The sequence below is a fragment of the Ranitomeya imitator genome, chromosome 2 (genome assembly GCF_032444005.1).
Source record: "Ranitomeya imitator isolate aRanImi1 chromosome 2, aRanImi1.pri, whole genome shotgun sequence".
In the NCBI taxonomy this organism is placed as follows: domain Eukaryota; kingdom Metazoa; phylum Chordata; class Amphibia; order Anura; family Dendrobatidae; genus Ranitomeya; species Ranitomeya imitator.
This window is the reverse complement of record NC_091283.1, coordinates 649979412-650000989: the sequence shown is the minus strand read 5'-3', so window position 1 is coordinate 650000989 and position 21578 is coordinate 649979412. Positions and strand designations below refer to the sequence as shown.

At 32.6% G+C, this 21578-nt stretch overlaps 1 protein-coding gene across 3 annotated transcripts in view; it reads right to left on the bottom strand.

Moving 5' to 3' along the window:
- Nucleotides 1-20582, bottom strand: part of LOC138667093 (oocyte zinc finger protein XlCOF8.4-like) — a 79481-nt gene extending 58899 nt beyond the window's left edge. For 2 of the 3 annotated variants that reach the window (XM_069755395.1, XM_069755397.1), the window contains exon 1: nucleotides 20518-20582. The gene's annotated coding sequence lies outside the window, so the exon portion shown is untranslated. The remainder of the gene's footprint in view (nucleotides 1-20517) is intronic. The other variant, XM_069755396.1, reaches the window with a different exon arrangement.
- Between the last annotated feature and the right edge of the window lie 996 nt (nucleotides 20583-21578).

Sequence of the window (21578 nt, the reverse complement as noted above, 5' to 3'; positions counted from 1 at the left end):
TACAGATCTCTCTCTCTTATATACAGATCTCTCTTATATACAGATCTCTCTCTCTTATATACAGATCTCCCTTATATACAGATCTCCCTTATATACAGATCTCTCTCTCTTATATACAGATATCTCTCTTATATACAGATCTCCCTTATATACAGATCTCTCTCTTATATACAGATATCTCTCTTATATACAGATCTCTCTTATATACAGATCTCTCTCTTATATACAGATCTCTCTCTTATATACAGATCTCTCTCTTATATACAGATATCTCTCTTATATACAGATCTCTCTTATATACAGATCTCTCTCTTATATACAGATCTCTCTCTTATATACAGATTTCTCTCTTATATACAGATTTCTCTCTTATATACAGATTTCTATCTTATATACAGATCTCTCTCTTATATACAGATCTCCCTTATATACAGATCTCCCTTATATACAGATCTCCCTTATATACAGATCTCCCTTATATACAGATCTCTCTCTCTTATATACAGATCTCTCTTATATACAGATCTCTCTCTCTCTTATATACAGATCTCTCTTATATACAGATCTCCCTTATATACAGATCTCTCTTATATACAGATCTCTCTCTCTTATATACAGATCTCTCTTATATACAGATCTCTCTCTCTTATATACAGATCTCTCTTATATACAGATCTCTCTCTCTTATATACAGATCTCCCTTATATACAGATCTCCCTTATATACAGATCTCTCTCTCTTATATACAGATATCTCTCTTATATACAGATCTCCCTTATATACAGTTCTCCCTTATATACAGATCTCCCTTATATACAGATCTCCCTTATATACAGATCTCCCTTATATACAGATCTCCCTTATATACAGATCTCTCTTATATACAGATCTCTCTCTCTCTCTTATATACAGATCTCTCTTATATACAGATCTCTCTCTCTTATATACAGATCTCTCTTATATACAGATCTCCCTTATATACAGATCTCCCTTATATACAGATCTCTCTTATATACAGATCTCTCTCTCTTATATACAGATCTCCCTTATATACAGATCTCCCTTATATACAGATCTCTCTCTCTTATATACAGATATCTCTCTTATATACAGATCTCCCTTATATACAGATCTCTCTCTTATATACAGATCTCTCTCTTATATACAGATATCTCTCTTATATACAGATCTCTCTTATATACAGATCTCTCTCTTATATACAGATCTCTCTCTTATATACAGATCTCTCTCTTATATACAGATCTCTCTCTTATATACAGATCTCTCTCTTATATACAGATCTCTCTCTTATATACAGATCTCTCTCTTATATACAGATCTCTCTTATATACAGATCTCTCTCTTATATACAGATCTCTCTTATATACAGATTTCTCTCTTATATACAGATTTCTCTCTTATATACAGATCTCTCTCTCTTATATACAGTTCTCTCTCTCTTATATACAGATCTCTCTGTTATATACAGATCTCTCTCTTATATACAGATATCTCTCTTATATACAGATATCTCTTATATACAGATCTCTCTCTTATATACAGATCTCCCTTATATACAGATCTCCCTTATATACAGATCTCTCTCTCTTATATACAGATCTCTCTCTTATATACAGATCTCTCTCTTATATACAGATATCTCTCTTATATACAGATATCTCTTATATACAGATCTCTCTCTTATATACAGATCTCTCTCTTATATACAGATCTCTCTCTCTTATATACAGATCTCCCTTATATACAGATCTCTCTTATATACAGATCTCTCTCTTATATACAGATATCTCTCTTATATACATATCTTACTCTTATATACAGATCTCTCTCTCTTATATACAGATCTCTCTCTTATATACAGATCTCTCTCTCTTATATACAGATCTCTCTCTTATATACAGATATCTCTCTTATATGCATATCTTACTCTTATATACAGATCTCTCTCTCTTATATACAGATCTCTCTTATATACAGATCTCTCTTATATACAGATATCTCTCTCTTATATACAGATCTCTCTCTTATATACAGATCTCTCTCTTATATACAGATCTCTCTCTCTTATATACAGATCTCTCTCTTATATACAGATCTCTCTCTCTTATATACAGATCTCTCTTATATACAGATCTCTCTCTTATATACAGATCTCTCTCTTATATACAGATCTCTCTTATATACAGTTCTCTCTCTCTTATATACAGATCTCTCTCTTATATACAGATCTCTCTCTTATATACAGATATCTCTCTTATATACAGATATCTCTTATATACAGATCTCTCTCTTATATACAGATCTCTCTCTTATATACAGATCTCTCTCTTATATACAGATCTCCCTTATATACAGATCTCTCCCTTATATACAGATCTCACTTATATACAGATCTCTGTTATATACAGATCTCTCTCTTATATACAGATATCTCTCTTATATACATATCTTACTCTTATATACAGATCTCTCTCTCTTATATACAGATCTCTCTCTAATATACAGATCTCTCTCTCTTATATACAGATCTCTCTCTTATATACAGATATCTCTCTTATATACATATCTTACTCTTATATACAGATCTCTCTCTCTTATATACAGATCTCTCTCTCTTATATACAGATCTCTCTCTTATATACAGATCTCTCTCTCTAATATACAGATCTCTCTCTTATATACATATCTTACTCTTATATACAGATCTCTCTCTCTTATATACAGATCTCTCTCTTATATACAGATCTCTCTCTCTTATATACAGATCTCTCTCTTATATACAGATATCTCTCTTATATACATATCTTACTCTTATATACAGATCTCTCTCTCTTATATACAGATCTCTCTTTTATATACAGATCTCTCTCTTATATACAGATCTCTCTTATATACAGATATCTCTCTTATATACATATCTCACTCTTATATACAGATCTCTCTCTCTTATATACAGATCTCTCTCTCTTATATACAGATCTCTCTCTCTTATATACAGATCTCTCTTATATACAGATCTCTCTTATATACAGATCTCCCTTATATACAGATCTCTCTCCTATATACAGATCTCTCTCTTATATACAGATCTCTCTCTTATATACAGATCTCTCTCTCTTATATACAGATTTCTCTCTCTTATATACAGATCTCTCTCTTATATACAGATCTCTCTCTTATATACAGATCTCTCTCTCTTATATACAGATCTCTCTCTTATATACAGATCTCCCTTATATACAGATCTCCCTTATATACAGATCTCTCTTATATACAGATCTCTCTCTCTTATATACAGATCTCTCTCTTATATACAGATCTCTCTCTTATATACAGATCTCTCTTATATAGAGATATCTCTCTTATATACAGATCTCTCTCTCTTATACTGATCTCTCTTATATACAGATCTCTCTTATATACAGATCTCTCTTATATACAGATATCTCTCTTATATACAGATCTCTCTCTCTTATATACAGATCTGTCTCTTATATACAGATCTCTCTTATATACAGATCTCTCTCTTATATACAGATCTCCCTTATATACAGATCTCTCTCTTATATACAGATCTCTCTCTTATATACAGATCTCCCTTATATACAGATCTCCCTTATATACAGATCTCTCTTATATACAGATCTCTCTCTCTTATATACAGATCTCTCTCTCTTATATACAGATCTCTCCCTTATATACAGATCTCCCTTATATACAGATCTCTCTTATATACAGATCTCTCTCTTATATACAGATATCTCTCTTATATACATATCTTACTCTTATATACAGATCTCTCTCTCTCTTATATACAGATCTCTCTCTAATATACAGATCTCTCTCTCTTATATACAGATCTCTCTCTTATATACAGATATCTCTCTTATATACAGATCTCTCTCTTATATACAGATCTCTCTTATATACAGATCTCTCTTATATAGAGATATCTCTCTTATATACAGATCTCTCTCTCTCTTATACAGATCTCTCTTATATACAGATCTCTCTTATATACAGATCTCTCTTATATACAGATCTCTCTTATATAGAGATATCTCTCTTATATACAGATCTCTCTCTCTTATATACAGATCTCTCTTATATACAGATATCTCTCTTATATACAGATCTCTCTTATATACAGATCTCTGTCTTATATACAGATCTCTCTCTCTTATATACAGATCTATCTCTCTTATATACAGATATCTCTCTTATATACAGATCTCTCTTATATACAGATCTCTCTGTTATACAGATTTCTCTCTCTCTCATATATACAGATCTCTCTCTTATATACAGATCTCTCTCTTATATACAGATCTCTCTCTCTTATATACAGATCTCTCTCTTATATACAGATCTCTCTCTTATATACAGATCTCTCTCTCTTATATACAGATCTCTCTCTTATATACAGATCTCTTTCTTATATACAGATCTCTCTCTCTTATATACAGATCTCTCTCTTATATACAGATCTCTTTTATATACAGATCTCTCTCTTATATACAGATCTCTCTCTCTTATATACAGATCTCTCTCTCTTATATACAGATCTCTCTCTCTTATATACAGATCTCTCTCTTATATACAGATCTCACTCTTATATACAGATCTCTCTCTCTTATATACAGATCTCTCTCTCTTATATACAGATCTCTCTCTTATATACAGATCTCTCTCTTATATACAGATCTCTCTTATATACAGATCTCTCTCTTATATACAGATCTCTCTCTCTTATATACAGATCTCTCTCTTATATACAGATCTCTCTCTTATATACAGATCTCTCTCTTATATACAGATCTCTCTCTTATATACAGATCTCACTCTTATATACAGATCTCTCTCTCTCTCTTATATACAGATCTCTCTCTCTTATATACAGATCTCTCTCTTATATACAGATCTCTCTCTTATATACAGATCTCTCTTATATACAGATCTCTCTTATATACAGATCTATCTCTTATATACAGATCTCTCTCTCTTATATACAGATCTCTCTCTCTTATATACAGATCTCTCTCTTATATACAGATCTCTCTCTTATATACAGATCTCACTCTCTTATATACAGATCTCACTCTTATATACAGATCTCTCTCTCTTATATACAGATCTCTCTCTTATATACAGATCTCTCTCTTATATACAGATCTCTCTTATATACAGATCTCTCTCTTATATACAGATCTCACTCTTATATACAGATCTCTCTCTCTTATATACAGATCTCTCTCTCTTATATACAGATCTCTCTCTCTTATATACAGATCTCTCTCTTATATACAGATCTCTCTCTTATATGCAGATCTCTCTCTTATATACAGATCTCACTCTTATATACAGATCTCTCTTATATACAGAACTCTCTCTTATATACAGATCTCTCTCTCTTATATACATATCTCTCTCTTATATACAGATCTCTCTCTCTTATATACAGATCTCTCTTATATACAGATCTCTCTCTTATATACAGATCTCTCTCTTATATACAGATCTCTCTCTCTTATATACAGATCTATCTCTTATATACAGATCTCTCTCTTATATACAGATCTCTCTCTTATATACAGATCTCACTCTTATATACAGATCTCTCTCTCTTATATACAGATCTCTCTCTTATATACAGATCTCTCTCTTATATACAGATCTCTCTTATATACAGATCTCTCTTATATACAGATTTCTCTCTCTCTTATATACAGATCTCTCTCTTATATACAGATCTCTCTCTCTTATATACAGATCTCTCTCTTATATACAGATCTCTCTCTTATATACAGATCTCACTCTCTTATATACAGATCTCACTCTTATATACAGATCTCTCTCTCTTATATACAGATCTCTCTCTTATATACAGATCTCTCTCTTATATACAGATCTCTCTTATATACAGATCTCTCTTATATACAGATCTCTCTCTTATATACAGATCTCACTCTTATATACAGATCTCTCTCTCTTATATACAGATCTCTCTCTCTTATATACAGATCTCTCTTATATACAGATCTCTCTCTTATATACAGATCTCTCCTCTCTTATATACAGATCTCTCTCTTATATACAGATCTCACTCTTATATACAGATCTCTCTTATATACAGATCTCTCTCTTATATACAGATCTCACTCTTATATACAGATCTCTCTCTCTTATATACAGATCTCTCTCTCTCTTATATACAGATCTCTCTTATATACAGATCTCTCTCTTATATACAGATCTCTCTCTTATATACAGATCTCTCTCTTATATACAGATCTCTCTCTTATATACAGATCTCACTCTTATATACAGATCTCTCTCTTATATACAGATCTCTCTCTTATATACAGATCTCTCTCTTATATACAGATCTCACTCTTATAAACAGATCTCACTCTTATATACAGATCTCTCTCTCTAATATACAGATCTCTCTCTCTTATATACAGATATCTCTCTCTTATATACAGATATCTCTCTCTTATATACAGATCTCTCTTATATACAGATCTCTCTTATATACAGATCTCTCTCTCTCTTATATACAGATCTCACTCTTATATACAGATCTCTCTCTCTTATATACAGATCTCTCTCTTATATACAGATCTCTCTCTTATATACAGATCTCTCTCTTATATACAGATCTCTCTCTTATATACAGATCTCACTCTTATATACAGATCTCTCTTATATACAGATCTCTCTCTTATATACAGATCTCTCTCTTATATACAGATCTCACTCTTATATACAGATCTCTCTCTCTTATATACAGATCTCTCTCTCTTATATACAGATCTCTCTTATATACAGATCTCTCTTATATACAGATCTCTCTCTTATATACAGATCTCTCTCTTATATACAGATCTCTCTTATATACAGATCTCTCTCTTATATACAGATCTCTCTCTTATATACAGATCTCTCTCCTATATACAGATCTCTCTTATATACAGATCTCTCTCTTATATACAGATCTCTCTCTTATATACAGATCTCTCTCTCTTATATACAGATCTCTCTTATATACAGATCTCTCTCTCTCTCTTATATACAGATCTCTCTCTCTTATATACAGATCTCTCTCTCTTATATACAGATCTCTCTCTTATATACAGATCTCTCTTATATACAGATCTCTCTTATATACAGATCTCTCTCTTATATACAGATCTCTCTCTTATATACAGATCTCTCTTATATACAGATCTCTCTCTTATATACAGATCTCTCTCTTATATACAGATCTCTCTCCTATATACAGATCTCTCTTATATACAGATCTCTCTCTCTCATATACAGATCTCTCTCTTATATACAGATCTCTCTCTCTTATATACAGATCTCTCTTATATACAGATCTCTCTCTCTTATATACAGATCTCTCTCTTATATACAGATCTCACTCTTATATACAGATCTCTCTCTCTTATATACAGATCTCTCTCTCTTATATACAGATCTCACTCTTATATACAAATCTCTCTCTCTTATACACATATCTCTCTCTTATATACAGATCTCTCTCTCTTATATACAGATCTCTCTCTCTCTTATATACAGATCTCTCTCTCTTATATACAGATCTCTCTTATATACAGATCTCTCTTATATACAGATCTCTCTCTTATATACAGATCTCTCTCTTATATACAGATCTCTCTTATATACAGATCTCTCTCTTCTATACAGATCTCTCCTATATACAGATCTCTCTTATATACAGATCTCTCTCTTATATACAGATCTCTCTCTTATATACAGATCTCTCTCTCTTATATACAGATCTCTCTTATATACAGATCTCTCTCTCTCTTATATACAGATCTCTCTCTCTCTTATATACAGATCTCTCTTATATACAGATTTCTCTCTCTCTTATATACAGATCTCTCTCTTATATACAGATCTCTCTCTCTTATATACAGATATCTCTCTTATATACAGATCTCTCTCTCTTATATACAGATCTCTCTCTTATATACAGATCTCTCTCTTATATACAGATCTCACTCTCTTATATACAGATCTCACTCTTATATACAGATCTCTCTCTCTTATATACAGATCTCTCTCTTATATACAGATCTCGCTCTTATATACAGATCTCTCTCTTATATACAGATCTCACTCTCTTATATACAGATCTCACTCTTATATACAGATCTCTCTCTTATATACAGATCTCACTCTTATATACAGATCTCTCTCTCTTATATACAGATCACTCTCTCTTATATACAGATCTCTCTCTTATATACAGATCTCTCTCTTATATACAGATCTCTCTCTCTTATATACAGATCTCTCTCTTATATACAGATCTCTCTCTTATATACAGATCTCTCTCTTATATACAGATCTCACTCTTATATACAGATCTCTCTTATATACAGATCTCTCTCTTATATACAGATCTCTCTCTCTTATATACATCTCTCTTATATACAGATCTCTCTCTTATATACAGATCTCTCTTATATACAGATCTCTCTCTTATATACAGATCTCTCTCTTATATACAGATCTCTCTTATATACAGATCTCTCTCTTATATACAGATCTCTCTCTTATATACAGATCTCTCTTATATACAGATCTCTCTTATATACAGATCTCTCTCTTATATACAGATCTCACTCTTATATACAGATCTCTCTCTCTTATATACAGATCTCTCTCTCTTATATACAGATCTCTCTTATATACAGATCTCTCTCTCTCATATACAGATCTCTCTCTTATATACAGATCTCTCTCTCTTATATACAGATCTCTCTTATATACAGATCTCTCTCTCTTATATACAGATCTCTCTCTTATATACAGATCTCACTCTTATATACAGATCTCTCTCTCTTATATACAGATCTCTCTCTCTTATATACAGATCTCACTCTTATATACAGATCTCTCTCTCTTATACACATATCTCTCTCTTATATACAGATCTCTCTCTCTCTTATATACAGATCTCTCTCTCTTATATACAGATCTCTCTTATATACAGATCTCTCTTATATACAGATCTCTCTCTTATATACAGATCTCTCTCTTATATACAGATCTCTCTTATATACAGATCTCTCTCTTATATACAGATCTCACTCTTATATACAGATCTCTCTCTCTTATATACAGATCTCTCTCTCTTATATACAGATCTCTCTCTCTTATATACAGATCTCTCTCTCTTATATACAGATCTCTCTCTTATATACAGATCTCTCTCTTATATGCAGATCTCTCTCTTATATACAGATCTCACTCTTATATACAGATCTCTCTTATATACAGATCTCTCTCTTATATACAGATCTCTCTCTCTTATATACATATCTCTCTCTTATATACAGATCTCTCTCTTATATACAGATCTCTCTTATATACAGATCTCTCTCTTATATACAGATCTCTCTCTTATATACAGATCTCTCTCTCTTATATACAGATCTCTCTCTTATATACAGATCTCTCTCTTATATACAGATCTCTCTCTTATATACAGATCTCACTCTTATATACAGATCTCTCTCTCTCTTATATACAGATCTCTCTCTTATATACAGATCTCTCTTATATACAGATCTCTCTTATATACAGATCTCTCTCTCTCATATACAGATCTCTCTCTCATATACAGATCTCTCTCTCATATACAGATCTCTCTCTTATATACAGATCTCTCTCTTATATACAGATCTCACTCTCTTATATACAGATCTCACTCTTATATACAGATCTCTCTCTCTTATATACAGATCTCTCTCTTATATACAGATCTCTCTCTTATATACAGATCTCTCTTATATACAGATCTCTCTTATATACAGATCTCACTCTTATATACAGATCTCTCTCTCTTATATACAGATCTCTCTCTCTTATATACAGATCTCTCTTATATACAGATCTCTCTCTTATATACAGATCTCTCCTCTCTTATATACAGATCTCTCTCTTATATACAGATCTCACTCTTATATACAGATCTCTCTTATATACAGATCTCTCTCTTATATACAGATCTCACTCTTATATACAGATCTCTCTCTCTTATATACAGATCTCTCTCTCTCTTATATACAGATCTCTCTTATATACAGATCTCTCTCTTATATACAGATCTCTCTTATATACAGATCTCTCTCTTATATACAGATCTCTCTCTTATATACAGATCTCTCTCTTATATACAGATCTCTCTCTTATATACAGATCTCTCTCTTATATACAGATCTCACTCTTATATACAGATCTCTCTTATATACAGATCTCTCTCTTATATACAGATCTCTCTCTTATATACAGATCTCACTCTTATATACAGATCTCACTCTTATATACAGATCTCTCTCTCTAATATACAGATCTCTCTCTCTTATATACAGATATCTCTCTCTTATATACAGATCTCTCTTATATACAGATCTCTCTTATATACAGATCTCTCTCTCTCTCTTATATACAGATCTCACTCTTATATACAGATCTCTCTCTCTTATATACAGATCTCTCTCTTATATACAGATCTCTCTCTTATATACAGATCTCTCTCTTATATACAGATCTCTCTCTTATATACAGATCTCACTCTTATATACAGATCTCTCTTATATACAGATCTCTCTCTTATATACAGATCTCTCTCTTATATACAGATCTCACTCTTATATACAGATCTCTCTCTCTTATATACAGATCTCTCTCTCTTATATACAGATCTCTCTTATATACAGATCTCTCTTATATACAGATCTCTCTCTTATATACAGATCTCTCTCTTATATACAGATCTCTCTTATATACAGATCTCTCTCTTATATACAGATCTCTCTCTTATATACAGATCTCTCTCCTATATACAGATCTCTCTTATATACAGATCTCTCTCTTATATACAGATCTCTCTCTTATATACAGATCTCTCTCTCTTATATACAGATCTCTCTTATATACAGATCTCTCTCTCTCTTATATACAGATCTCTCTCTCTTATATACAGATCTCTCTCTCTTATATACAGATCTCTCTCTTATATACAGATCTCTCTTATATACAGATCTCTCTTATATACAGATCTCTCTCTTATATACAGATCTCTCTCTTATATACAGATCTCTCTTATATACAGATCTCTCTCTTATATACAGATCTCTCTCTTATATACAGATCTCTCTCCTATATACAGATCTCTCTTATATACAGATCTCTCTCTCTCATATACAGATCTCTCTCTTATATACAGATCTCTCTCTCTTATATACAGATCTCTCTTATATACAGATCTCTCTCTTATATACAGATCTCTCTCTTATATACAGATCTCACTCTTATATACAGATCTCTCTCTCTTATATACAGATCTCTCTCTCTTATATACAGATCTCTCTTATATACAGATCTCTCTCTCTTATACACATATCTCTCTCTTATATACAGATCTCTCTCTCTTATATACAGATCTCTCTCTCTCTTATATACAGATCTCTCTCTCTTATATACAGATCTCTCTTATATACAGATCTCTCTTATATACAGATCTCTCTCTTATATACAGATCTCTCTCTTATATACAGATCTCTCTTATATACAGATCTCTCTCTTCTATACAGATCTCTCCTATATACAGATCTCTCTTATATACAGATCTCTCTCTTATATACAGATCTCTCTCTTATATACAGATCTCTCTCTCTTATATACAGATCTCTCTTATATACAGATCTCTCTCTCTCTTATATACAGATCTCTCTCTCTCTTATATACAGATCTCTCTTATATACAGATTTCTCTCTCTCTTATATACAGATCTCTCTCTTATATACAGATCTCTCTCTCTTATATACAGATATCTCTCTTATATACAGATCTCTCTCTCTTATATACAGATCTCTCTCTTATATACAGATCTCTCTCTTATATACAGATCTCACTCTCTTATATACAGATCTCACTCTTATATACAGATCTCTCTCTCTTATATACAGATCTCTCTCTTATATACAGATCTCGCTCTTATATACAGATCTCTCTCTTATATACAGATCTCACTCTCTTATATACAGATCTCACTCTTATATACAAATCTCTCTCTTATATACAGATCTCACTCTTATATACAGATCTCTCTCTCTTATATACAGATCTCTCTCTCTTATATACAGATCTCTCTCTTATATACAGATCTCTCTCTTATATACAGATCTCTCTCTCTTATATACAGATCTCTCTCTCTTATATACAGATCTCTCTCTTATATACAGATCTCTCTCTTATATACATCTCTCTTATATACAGATCTCTCTCTTATATACAGATCTCTCTTATATACAGATCTCTCTGTTATATACAGATCTCTCTCTTATATACAGATCTCTCTTATATACAGATCTCTCTCTTATATACAGATCTCTCTCTTATATACAGATCTCTCTTATATACAGATCTCTCTTATATACAGATCTCTCTCTTATATACAGATCTCTCTCTCTCTTATATACAGATCTCTCTCTCTTATATACAGATCTCTCTTATATACAGATCTCTCTCTCTCATATACAGATCTCTCTCTTATATACAGATCTCTCTCTCTTATATACAGATCTCTCTTATATACAGATCTCTCTCTCTTATATACAGATCTCTCTCTTATATACAGATCTCACTCTTATATACAGATCTCTCTCTCTTATATACAGATCTCTCTCTCTTATATACAGATCTCACTCTTATATACAGATCTCTCTCTCTTATACACATATCTCTCTCTTATATACAGATCTCTCTCTCTTATATACAGATCTCTCTCTCTCTTATATACAGATCTCTCTCTGTTATATACAGATCTCTCTTATATACAGATCTCTCTTATATACAGATCTCTCTCTTATATACAGATCTCTCTCTTATATACAGATCTCTCTTATATACAGATCTCTCTCTTCTATACAGATCTCTTCTATATACAGATCTCTCTTATATACAGATCTCTCTCTTATATACAGATCTCTCTCTTATATACAGATCTCTCTCTCTTATATACAGATCTCTCTTATATACAGATCTCTCTCTCTCTTATATACAGATCTCTCTCTCTCTTATATACAGATCTCTCTTATATACAGATTTCTCTCTCTCTTATATACAGATCTCTCTCTTATATACAGATCTCTCTCTCTTATATACAGATATCTCTCTTATATACAGATCTCTCTCTCTCTTATATACAGATCTCTCTCTTATATACAGATCTCTCTCTTATATACAGATCTCACTCTCTTATATACAGATCTCACTCTTATATACAGATCTCTCTCTCTTATATACAGATCTCTCTCTTATATACAGATCTCGCTCTTATATACAGATCTCTCTCTTATATACAGATCTCACTCTCTTATATACAGATCTCACTCTTATATACAGATCTCTCTCTTATATACAGATCTCACTCTTATATACAGATCTCTCTCTCTTATATACAGATCTCTCTCTCTTATATACAGATCTCTCTCTTATATACAGATCTCTCTCTTATATACAGATCTCTCTCTCTTATATACAGATCTCTCTCTCTTATATACAGATCTTTCTCTTATATACAGATCTCTCTCTTATATACAGATCTCACTCTTATATACAGATCTCTCTTATATACAGATCTCTCTCTTATATACAGATCTCTCTCTCTTATATACATCTCTCTTATATACAGATCTCTCTTATATACAGATCTCTCTTATATACAGATCTCTCTCTTATATACAGATCTCTCTCTTATATACAGATCTCTCTTATATACAGATCTCTCTCTTATATACAGATCTCTCTCTTATATACAGATCTCTCTTATATACAGATCTCTCTCTTATATACAGATCTCTCTCTTATATACAGATCTCACTCTTATATACAGATCTCTCTCTCTTATATACAGATCTCTCTCTCTTATATACAGATCTCTCTTATATACAGATCTCTCTCTCTTATATACAGATCTCACTCTTATATACAGATCTCTCTCTCTTATATACAGATCTCTCTTATATACAGATCTCTCTCTTATATACAGATCTCTCTCTTATATACAGATCTCTCTTATATACAGATCTCTCTCTTATATACAGATCTCTCTCCTATATACAGATCTCTCTCCTATATACAGATCTCTCTTATATACAGATCTCTCTCTCTCATATACAGATCTCTCTCTTATATACAGATCTCTCTCTCTTATATACAGATCTCTCTTATATACAGATCTCTCTCTTATATACAGATCTCTCTCTTATATACAGATCTCACTCTTATATACAGATCTCTCTCTCTTATATACAGATCTCTCTCTCTTATATACAGATCTCTCTTATATACAGATCTCTCTCTCTTATACACATATCTCTCTCTTATATACAGATCTCTCTCTCTTATATACAGATCTCTCTCTCTCTTATATACAGATCTCTCTCTCTTATATACAGATCTCTCTTATATACAGATCTCTCTTATATACAGATCTCTCTCTTATATACAGATCTCTCTCTTATATACAGATCTCTCTTATATACAGATCTCTCTCTTCTATACAGATCTCTCCTATATACAGATCTCTCTTATATACAGATCTCTCTCTTATATACAGATCTCTCTCTTATATACAGATCTCTCTCTCTTATATACAGATCTCTCTTATATACAGATCTCTCTCTCTCTTATATACAGATCTCTCTCTCTCTTATATACAGATCTCTCTTATATACAGATTTCTCTCTCTTATATACAGATCTCTCTCTTATATACAGATCTCTCTCTCTTATATACAGATATCTCTCTTATATACAGATCTCTCTCTCTTATATACAGATCTCTCTCTTATATACAGATCTCTCTCTTATATACAGATCTCACTCTCTTATATACAGATCTCACTCTTATATACAGATCTCTCTCTCTTATATACAGATCTCTCTCTTATATACAGATCTCGCTCTTATATACAGATCTCTCTCTTATATACAGATCTCACTCTCTTATATACAGATCTCACTCTTATATACAAATCTCTCTCTTATATACAGATCTCACTCTTATATACAGATCTCTCTCTCTTATATACAGATCTCTCTCTCTTATATACAGATCTCTCTCTTATATACAGATCTCTCTCTTATATACAGATCTCTCTCTCTTATATACAGATCTCTCTCTCTTATATACAGATCTCTCTCTTATATACAGATCTCTCTCTTATATACAGATCTCTCTCTTATATACATCTCTCTTATATACAGATCTCTCTCTTATATACAGATCTCTCTTATATACAGATCTCTCTGTTATATACAGATCTCTCTCTTATATACAGATCTCTCTTATATACAGATCTCTCTCTTATATACAGATCTCTCTCTTATATACAGATCTCTCTTATATACAGATCTCTCTTATATACAGATCTCTCTCTTATATACAGATCTCTCTCTCTCTTATATACAGATCTCTCTCTCTTATATACAGATCTCTCTTATATACAGATCTCTCTCTCTCATATACAGATCTCTCTCTTATATACAGATCTCTCTCTCTTATATACAGATCTCTCTTATATACAGATCTCTCTCTCTTATATACAGATCTCTCTCTTATATACAGATCTCACTCTTATATACAGATCTCTCTCTCTTATATACAGATCTCTCTCTCTTATATACAGATCTCACTCTTATATACAGATCTCTCTCTCTTATACACATATCTCTCTCTTATATACAGATCTCTCTCTCTTATATACAGATCTCTCTCTCTCTTATATACAGATCTCTCTCTCTTATATACAGATCTCTCTTATATACAGATCTCTCTTATATACAGATCTCTCTCTTATATACAGATCTCTCTCTTATATACAGATCTCTCTTATATACAGATCTCTCTCTTCTATACAGATCTCTTCTATATACAGATCTCTCTTATATACAGATCTCTCTCTTATATACAGATCTCTCTCTTATATACAGATCTCTCTCTCTTATATACAGATCTCTCTTATATACAGATCTCTCTCTCTCTTATATACAGATCTCTCTCTCTCTTATATACAGATCTCTCTTATATACAGATTTCTCTCTCTCTTATATACAGATCTCTCTCTTATATACAGATCTCTCTCTCTTATATACAGATATCTCTCTTATATACAGATCTCTCTCTCTCTTATATACAGATCTCTCTCTTATATACAGATCTCTCTCTTATATACAGATCTCACTCTCTTATATACAGATCTCACTCTTATATACAGATCTCTCTCTCTTATATACAGATCTCTCTCTTATATACAGATCTCGCTCTTATATACAGATCTCTCTCTTATATACAGATCTCACTCTCTTATATACAGATCTCACTCTTATATACAGATCTCTCTCTTATATACAGATCTCACTCTTATATACAGATCTCTCTCTCTTATATACAGATCTCTCTCTCTTATATACAGATCTCTCTCTTATATACAGATCTCTCTCTTATATACAGATCTCTCTCTCTTATATACAGATCTCTCTCTCTTATATACAGATCTTTCTCTTATATACAGATCTCTCTCTTATATACAGATCTCACTCTTATATACAGATCTCTCTTATATACAGATCTCTCTCTCTTATATACAGATCTCTCTCTCTTATATACAGATCTCTCTCTCTTATATACATCTCTCTTATATACAGATCTCTCTTATATACAGATCTCTCTTATATACAGATCTCTCTCTTATATACAGATCTCTCTCTTATATACAGATCTCTCTTATATACAGATCTCTCTCTTATATACAGATCTCTCTCTTATATACAGATCTCTCTTATATACAGATCTCTCTCTTATATACAGATCTCTCTCTTATATACAGATCTCACTCTTATATACAGATCTCTCTCTCTTATATACAGATCTCTCTCTCTTATATACAGATCTCTCTTATATACAGATCTCTCTCTCTTATATACAGATCTCACTCTTATATACAGATCTCTCTCTCTTATATACAGATCTCTCTTATATACAGATCTCTCTCTTATATACAGATCTCTCTCTTATATACAGATCTCTCTTATATACAGATCTCTCTCTTATATACAGATCTCACTCTTATATACAGATCTCTCTTATATACAGATCTCTCTCTTATATACAGATCTCTCTCTTATATACAGATCTCACTCTTATATACAGATCTCTCTTATATACAGATCTCTCTCTTATATACAGATCTCTCTCTTATATACAGATCTCACTCTTATATACAGATCTCTCTCTCTTATATACAGATCTCTCTCTTATATACAGATCTCACTCTTATATACAGATCTCTCTCTCTTATATACAGATCTCTCTCTCTTATATACAGATCTCTCTTATATACAGATCTCTCTCTCTCTTATATACAGATCTCACTCTTATATACAGATCTCTCTCTTATATACAGATCTCTCTTATATACAGATCTCTCTCTTATATACAGATCTCTCTCTTATATACAGATCTCACTCTTATATACAGATCTCTCTCTTATATACAGATCTCTCTCTTATATACAGATCTCACTCTTATATACAGATCTCTCTTATATACAGATCTCTCTCTTATATACAGATCTCTCTCTTATATACAGATCTCTCTTATATACAGATCTCTCTCTTATATACAGATCTCACTCTTATATACAGATCTCTCTTATATACAGATCTCTCTCTTATATACAGATCTCTCTCTTTTATATACATCTCTCTCTTATATACAGATCTCTCTTATATACAGATCTCTCTCTTATATACAGATCTCTCTCTTATATACAGATCTCTCTTATATACAGATCTCTCTTATATACAGATCTCTCTCTTATATACAGATCTCACTCTTATATACAGATCTCTCTCTCTTATATACAGATCTCTCTATCTTATATACAGATCTCTCTTATATACAGATCTCTCTCTTATATACAGATCTCTCTCTTATATACAGATCTCTCTCTTATATACAGATCTCACTCTTATATACAGATCTCTCTTATATACAGATCTCTCTCTTATATACAGATCTCACTCTTATATACAGATCTCACTCTTATATACAGATCTCACTCTTATATACAGATCTCTCTCTCTTATATACAGATCTCTCTTATATACAGATCTCTCTCTTATATACAGATCTCTCTCTTATATACAGATCTCTCTCTTATATACAGATCTCACTCTTATATACAGATCTCTCTTATATACAGATCTCTCTCTTATATACAGATCTCACTCTTATATACAGATCTCTCTCTTATATACAGATCTCTCTCTTATATACAGATCTCACTCTTATATACAGATCTCTCTTATATACAGATCTCTCTCTGATATACAGATCTCTCTCTTATATACAGATCTCTCTCTCTTATATACAGATCTCTCTCTCTCCCTTATATACAGATCTCTCTTATATACATATCTCTCTCTCTTATATACAGATCTCTCTCTCTTATATACAGATCTCTCTTATATGCAGATCTCTCTTATATACAGATCTCTCTCTCTTATATACAGATCTCTCTCTCTTATATACAGATCTCTCTTATATACAGATCTCTCTTATATACAGATCTCTCTTTTATATACAGATCTCTCTATCTCTTATATACAGATCTCTCTTATATACAGATCTCTCTCTCTTATATACAGATCTCTCTCTCTTATATACAGATCTCTCTCTCTTATATACAGATCTCTCTTATATACAGATCTCTCTCTCTTATATACAGATCTCTCTCTCTTATATACAGATCTCTCTCTCTTATATACAGATCTCTCTCTCTTATATACAGATCTCTCTCTTATATACAGATCTCTCTCTCTTATATACAGATCTCTCTCTCTTATATACAGATCTCTCTCTTATATACAGATCTCTCTCTTATATACAGATCTCACTCTTATATACAGATCTCACTCTCTTATATACAGATCTCTCTCTCTTATATACAAATCTCACTCTTATATAGAGATCTCTCTCTCTTATATACAGATCTCTCTCTCTTATATACAGATCTCTCTTATATACAGATCTCTCTCTTATATACAGATCTCTCTTATATACAGATCTCTCTTATATACAGATCTCTCTCTCTTATATACAGATCTCTCTCTTATATACAGATCTCACTCTTATATACAGATCTCTCTCTTATATACAGATCTCTCTCTCTTATATACAGATCTCTCTCTCTTATATACAGATCTCTCTCCCTTATATACAGATCTCTCTTATATACATATCTCTCTCTCTTATATACAGATCTCTCTCTCTTATATACAGATCTCTCTTATATACAGATCTCTCTCTCTTATATACAGATCTCTCTCTCTTATATACAGATCTCACTCTTATATACAGATCTCTCTCTTATATACAGATCTCTCTCTTATATACAGATCTCTCTCTCTTATATACAGATCTCTCTCTCTTATATACAGATCTCTCTCCCTTATATACAGATCACTCTTATATACAGATCTCTCTCTTATATACAGATCTCTCTCTTATATACAGATCTCTCTCTCTTATATACAGATCTCTCTCTCTTATATACAGATCTCTCTCCCTTATATACAGATCTCTCTTATATACAGATCTCTCTCTCTTATATACAGATCTCTCTCTCTTATATACAGATCTCTCTTATATACAGATCTCTCTTATATACAGATCTCTCTTATATACAGATCTCTCTCTTATATACAGATCTCTCTTATATACAGATCTCTCTTTTATATACAGATCTCTCTATCTCTTATATACAGATCTCTCTTTTATATACAGATCTCTCTATCTCTTATATACAGATCTCTCTTATATACAGATCTCTCTCTCTTATATACAGATCTCTCTTATATACAGATCTCTCTCTTATATACAGATCTCTCTTATATACAGATCTCTCTTTTATATACAGATCTCTCTATCTCTTATATACAGATCTCTCTTTTATATACAGATCTCTCTATCTCTTATATACAGATCTCTCTTATATACAGATCTCTCTCTTATATACAGATCTCTCTCTTATATACAGATCTCTCTCTTATATACAGATCTCTCTTATATACAGATCTCTCTCTCTTATATACAGATCTCTCTCTCTTATATACAGATCTCTCTCTCTTATATACAGATATCTCTCTTATATACAGATCTCTCTCTTATATACAGATCTCTCTTTCATATAAACATCTTTTTTCCTCTTCTCTCTCACACACAGTAGTGACAGGAAACAAAAGAGATGGAGACATAGCTATACATCTGCATGTCCCTATATCAGGAGACAGCCATGCCTCTTCCTTACACAGATGCACATTGCCTGCACGGTGCACGGCCCCTCATACACTGTGCACCCACGGTGTAGCAATGACTAGAACTCACGTATTCTCCGACCATTGACATCTGTACCGGCTGGATCATTTATGTCTACAGGACCTTCAGTGATGTCACGGTCATGTGATCAGTCACATGCATCAGTGCTCGATGTGTTCATCATGGGGCGTATAGGACCTTTGGTGATGTCATAGTCATGTGATCAGGGACACGTGGGTTAGTTTGTAATCGCAGTGGGTTATTAGGCTTCCTTTACACATACCAGTTTTTTTGCGGTCATATCGCCGCAATTCTCACGGTCTGCCGCAATAACGGACTGCAAAAAACTTGCTGATCGACGTTTTTCGGGTTTCCAAATACTACAGCAAAAGTATTGGGAAAAAAACGGTGATCCGCAAAACCGGAAGTCACGGTGCACCGCAAAAACAGGTTTCTATTGTTTTTGGGACCCCATTGATTTACAATGGGGGCTGTGTCCGTATGTAGTGAAAAAGATCGAGCAGGCGCACCGTGGAATTATTGCGGCCCCATAGAAATCTATTGAGGCCACAAAAACGGGCCACAAAAGGGTATGTGTAAAAGAAGCCTTACGGACACGGCCCGCATTGAAAATGGGGCCTCAAAAACAACGGAAGGTTATTTTGCGGTGCACCTCGACCTTCGGTTTTGCGGAACGCTGTTTTTTTTTCCAATGCTTTTGCCGTAGTATTGGGAACCCGAAAAATGGCGATCCACAAATTTTTTGCAGTCCGCTATTGCGGCAGACCGTGAAAATTGCGGCAATACAGCCCGCAAAAAAGGCCCGCAATAACGGACTGGAAAAAACCCAGTAAGGCTACGTTCACATTTGCGGTGCGTTGGGCGCAACCGCGGCGACGCATGCGCCCCTATATTTAACATGGGGGGCGCATGGACATGTGTTTTGTTGCGTTTTGTGACGCATGCGTGTTTTGGGCGCAAGCGTCAGGGTGCAGAGGACGCTGCTTGTTGCATTTTTTTGCGCTATAAAAATGAATGCATGCGTCACAAAACGCAGCGTTTTGCTGCGCTTTGCATGCGTTTTTGTGTGCGTTGTGTGTTGCGTCGCCGACGCAGCACACAACAACACA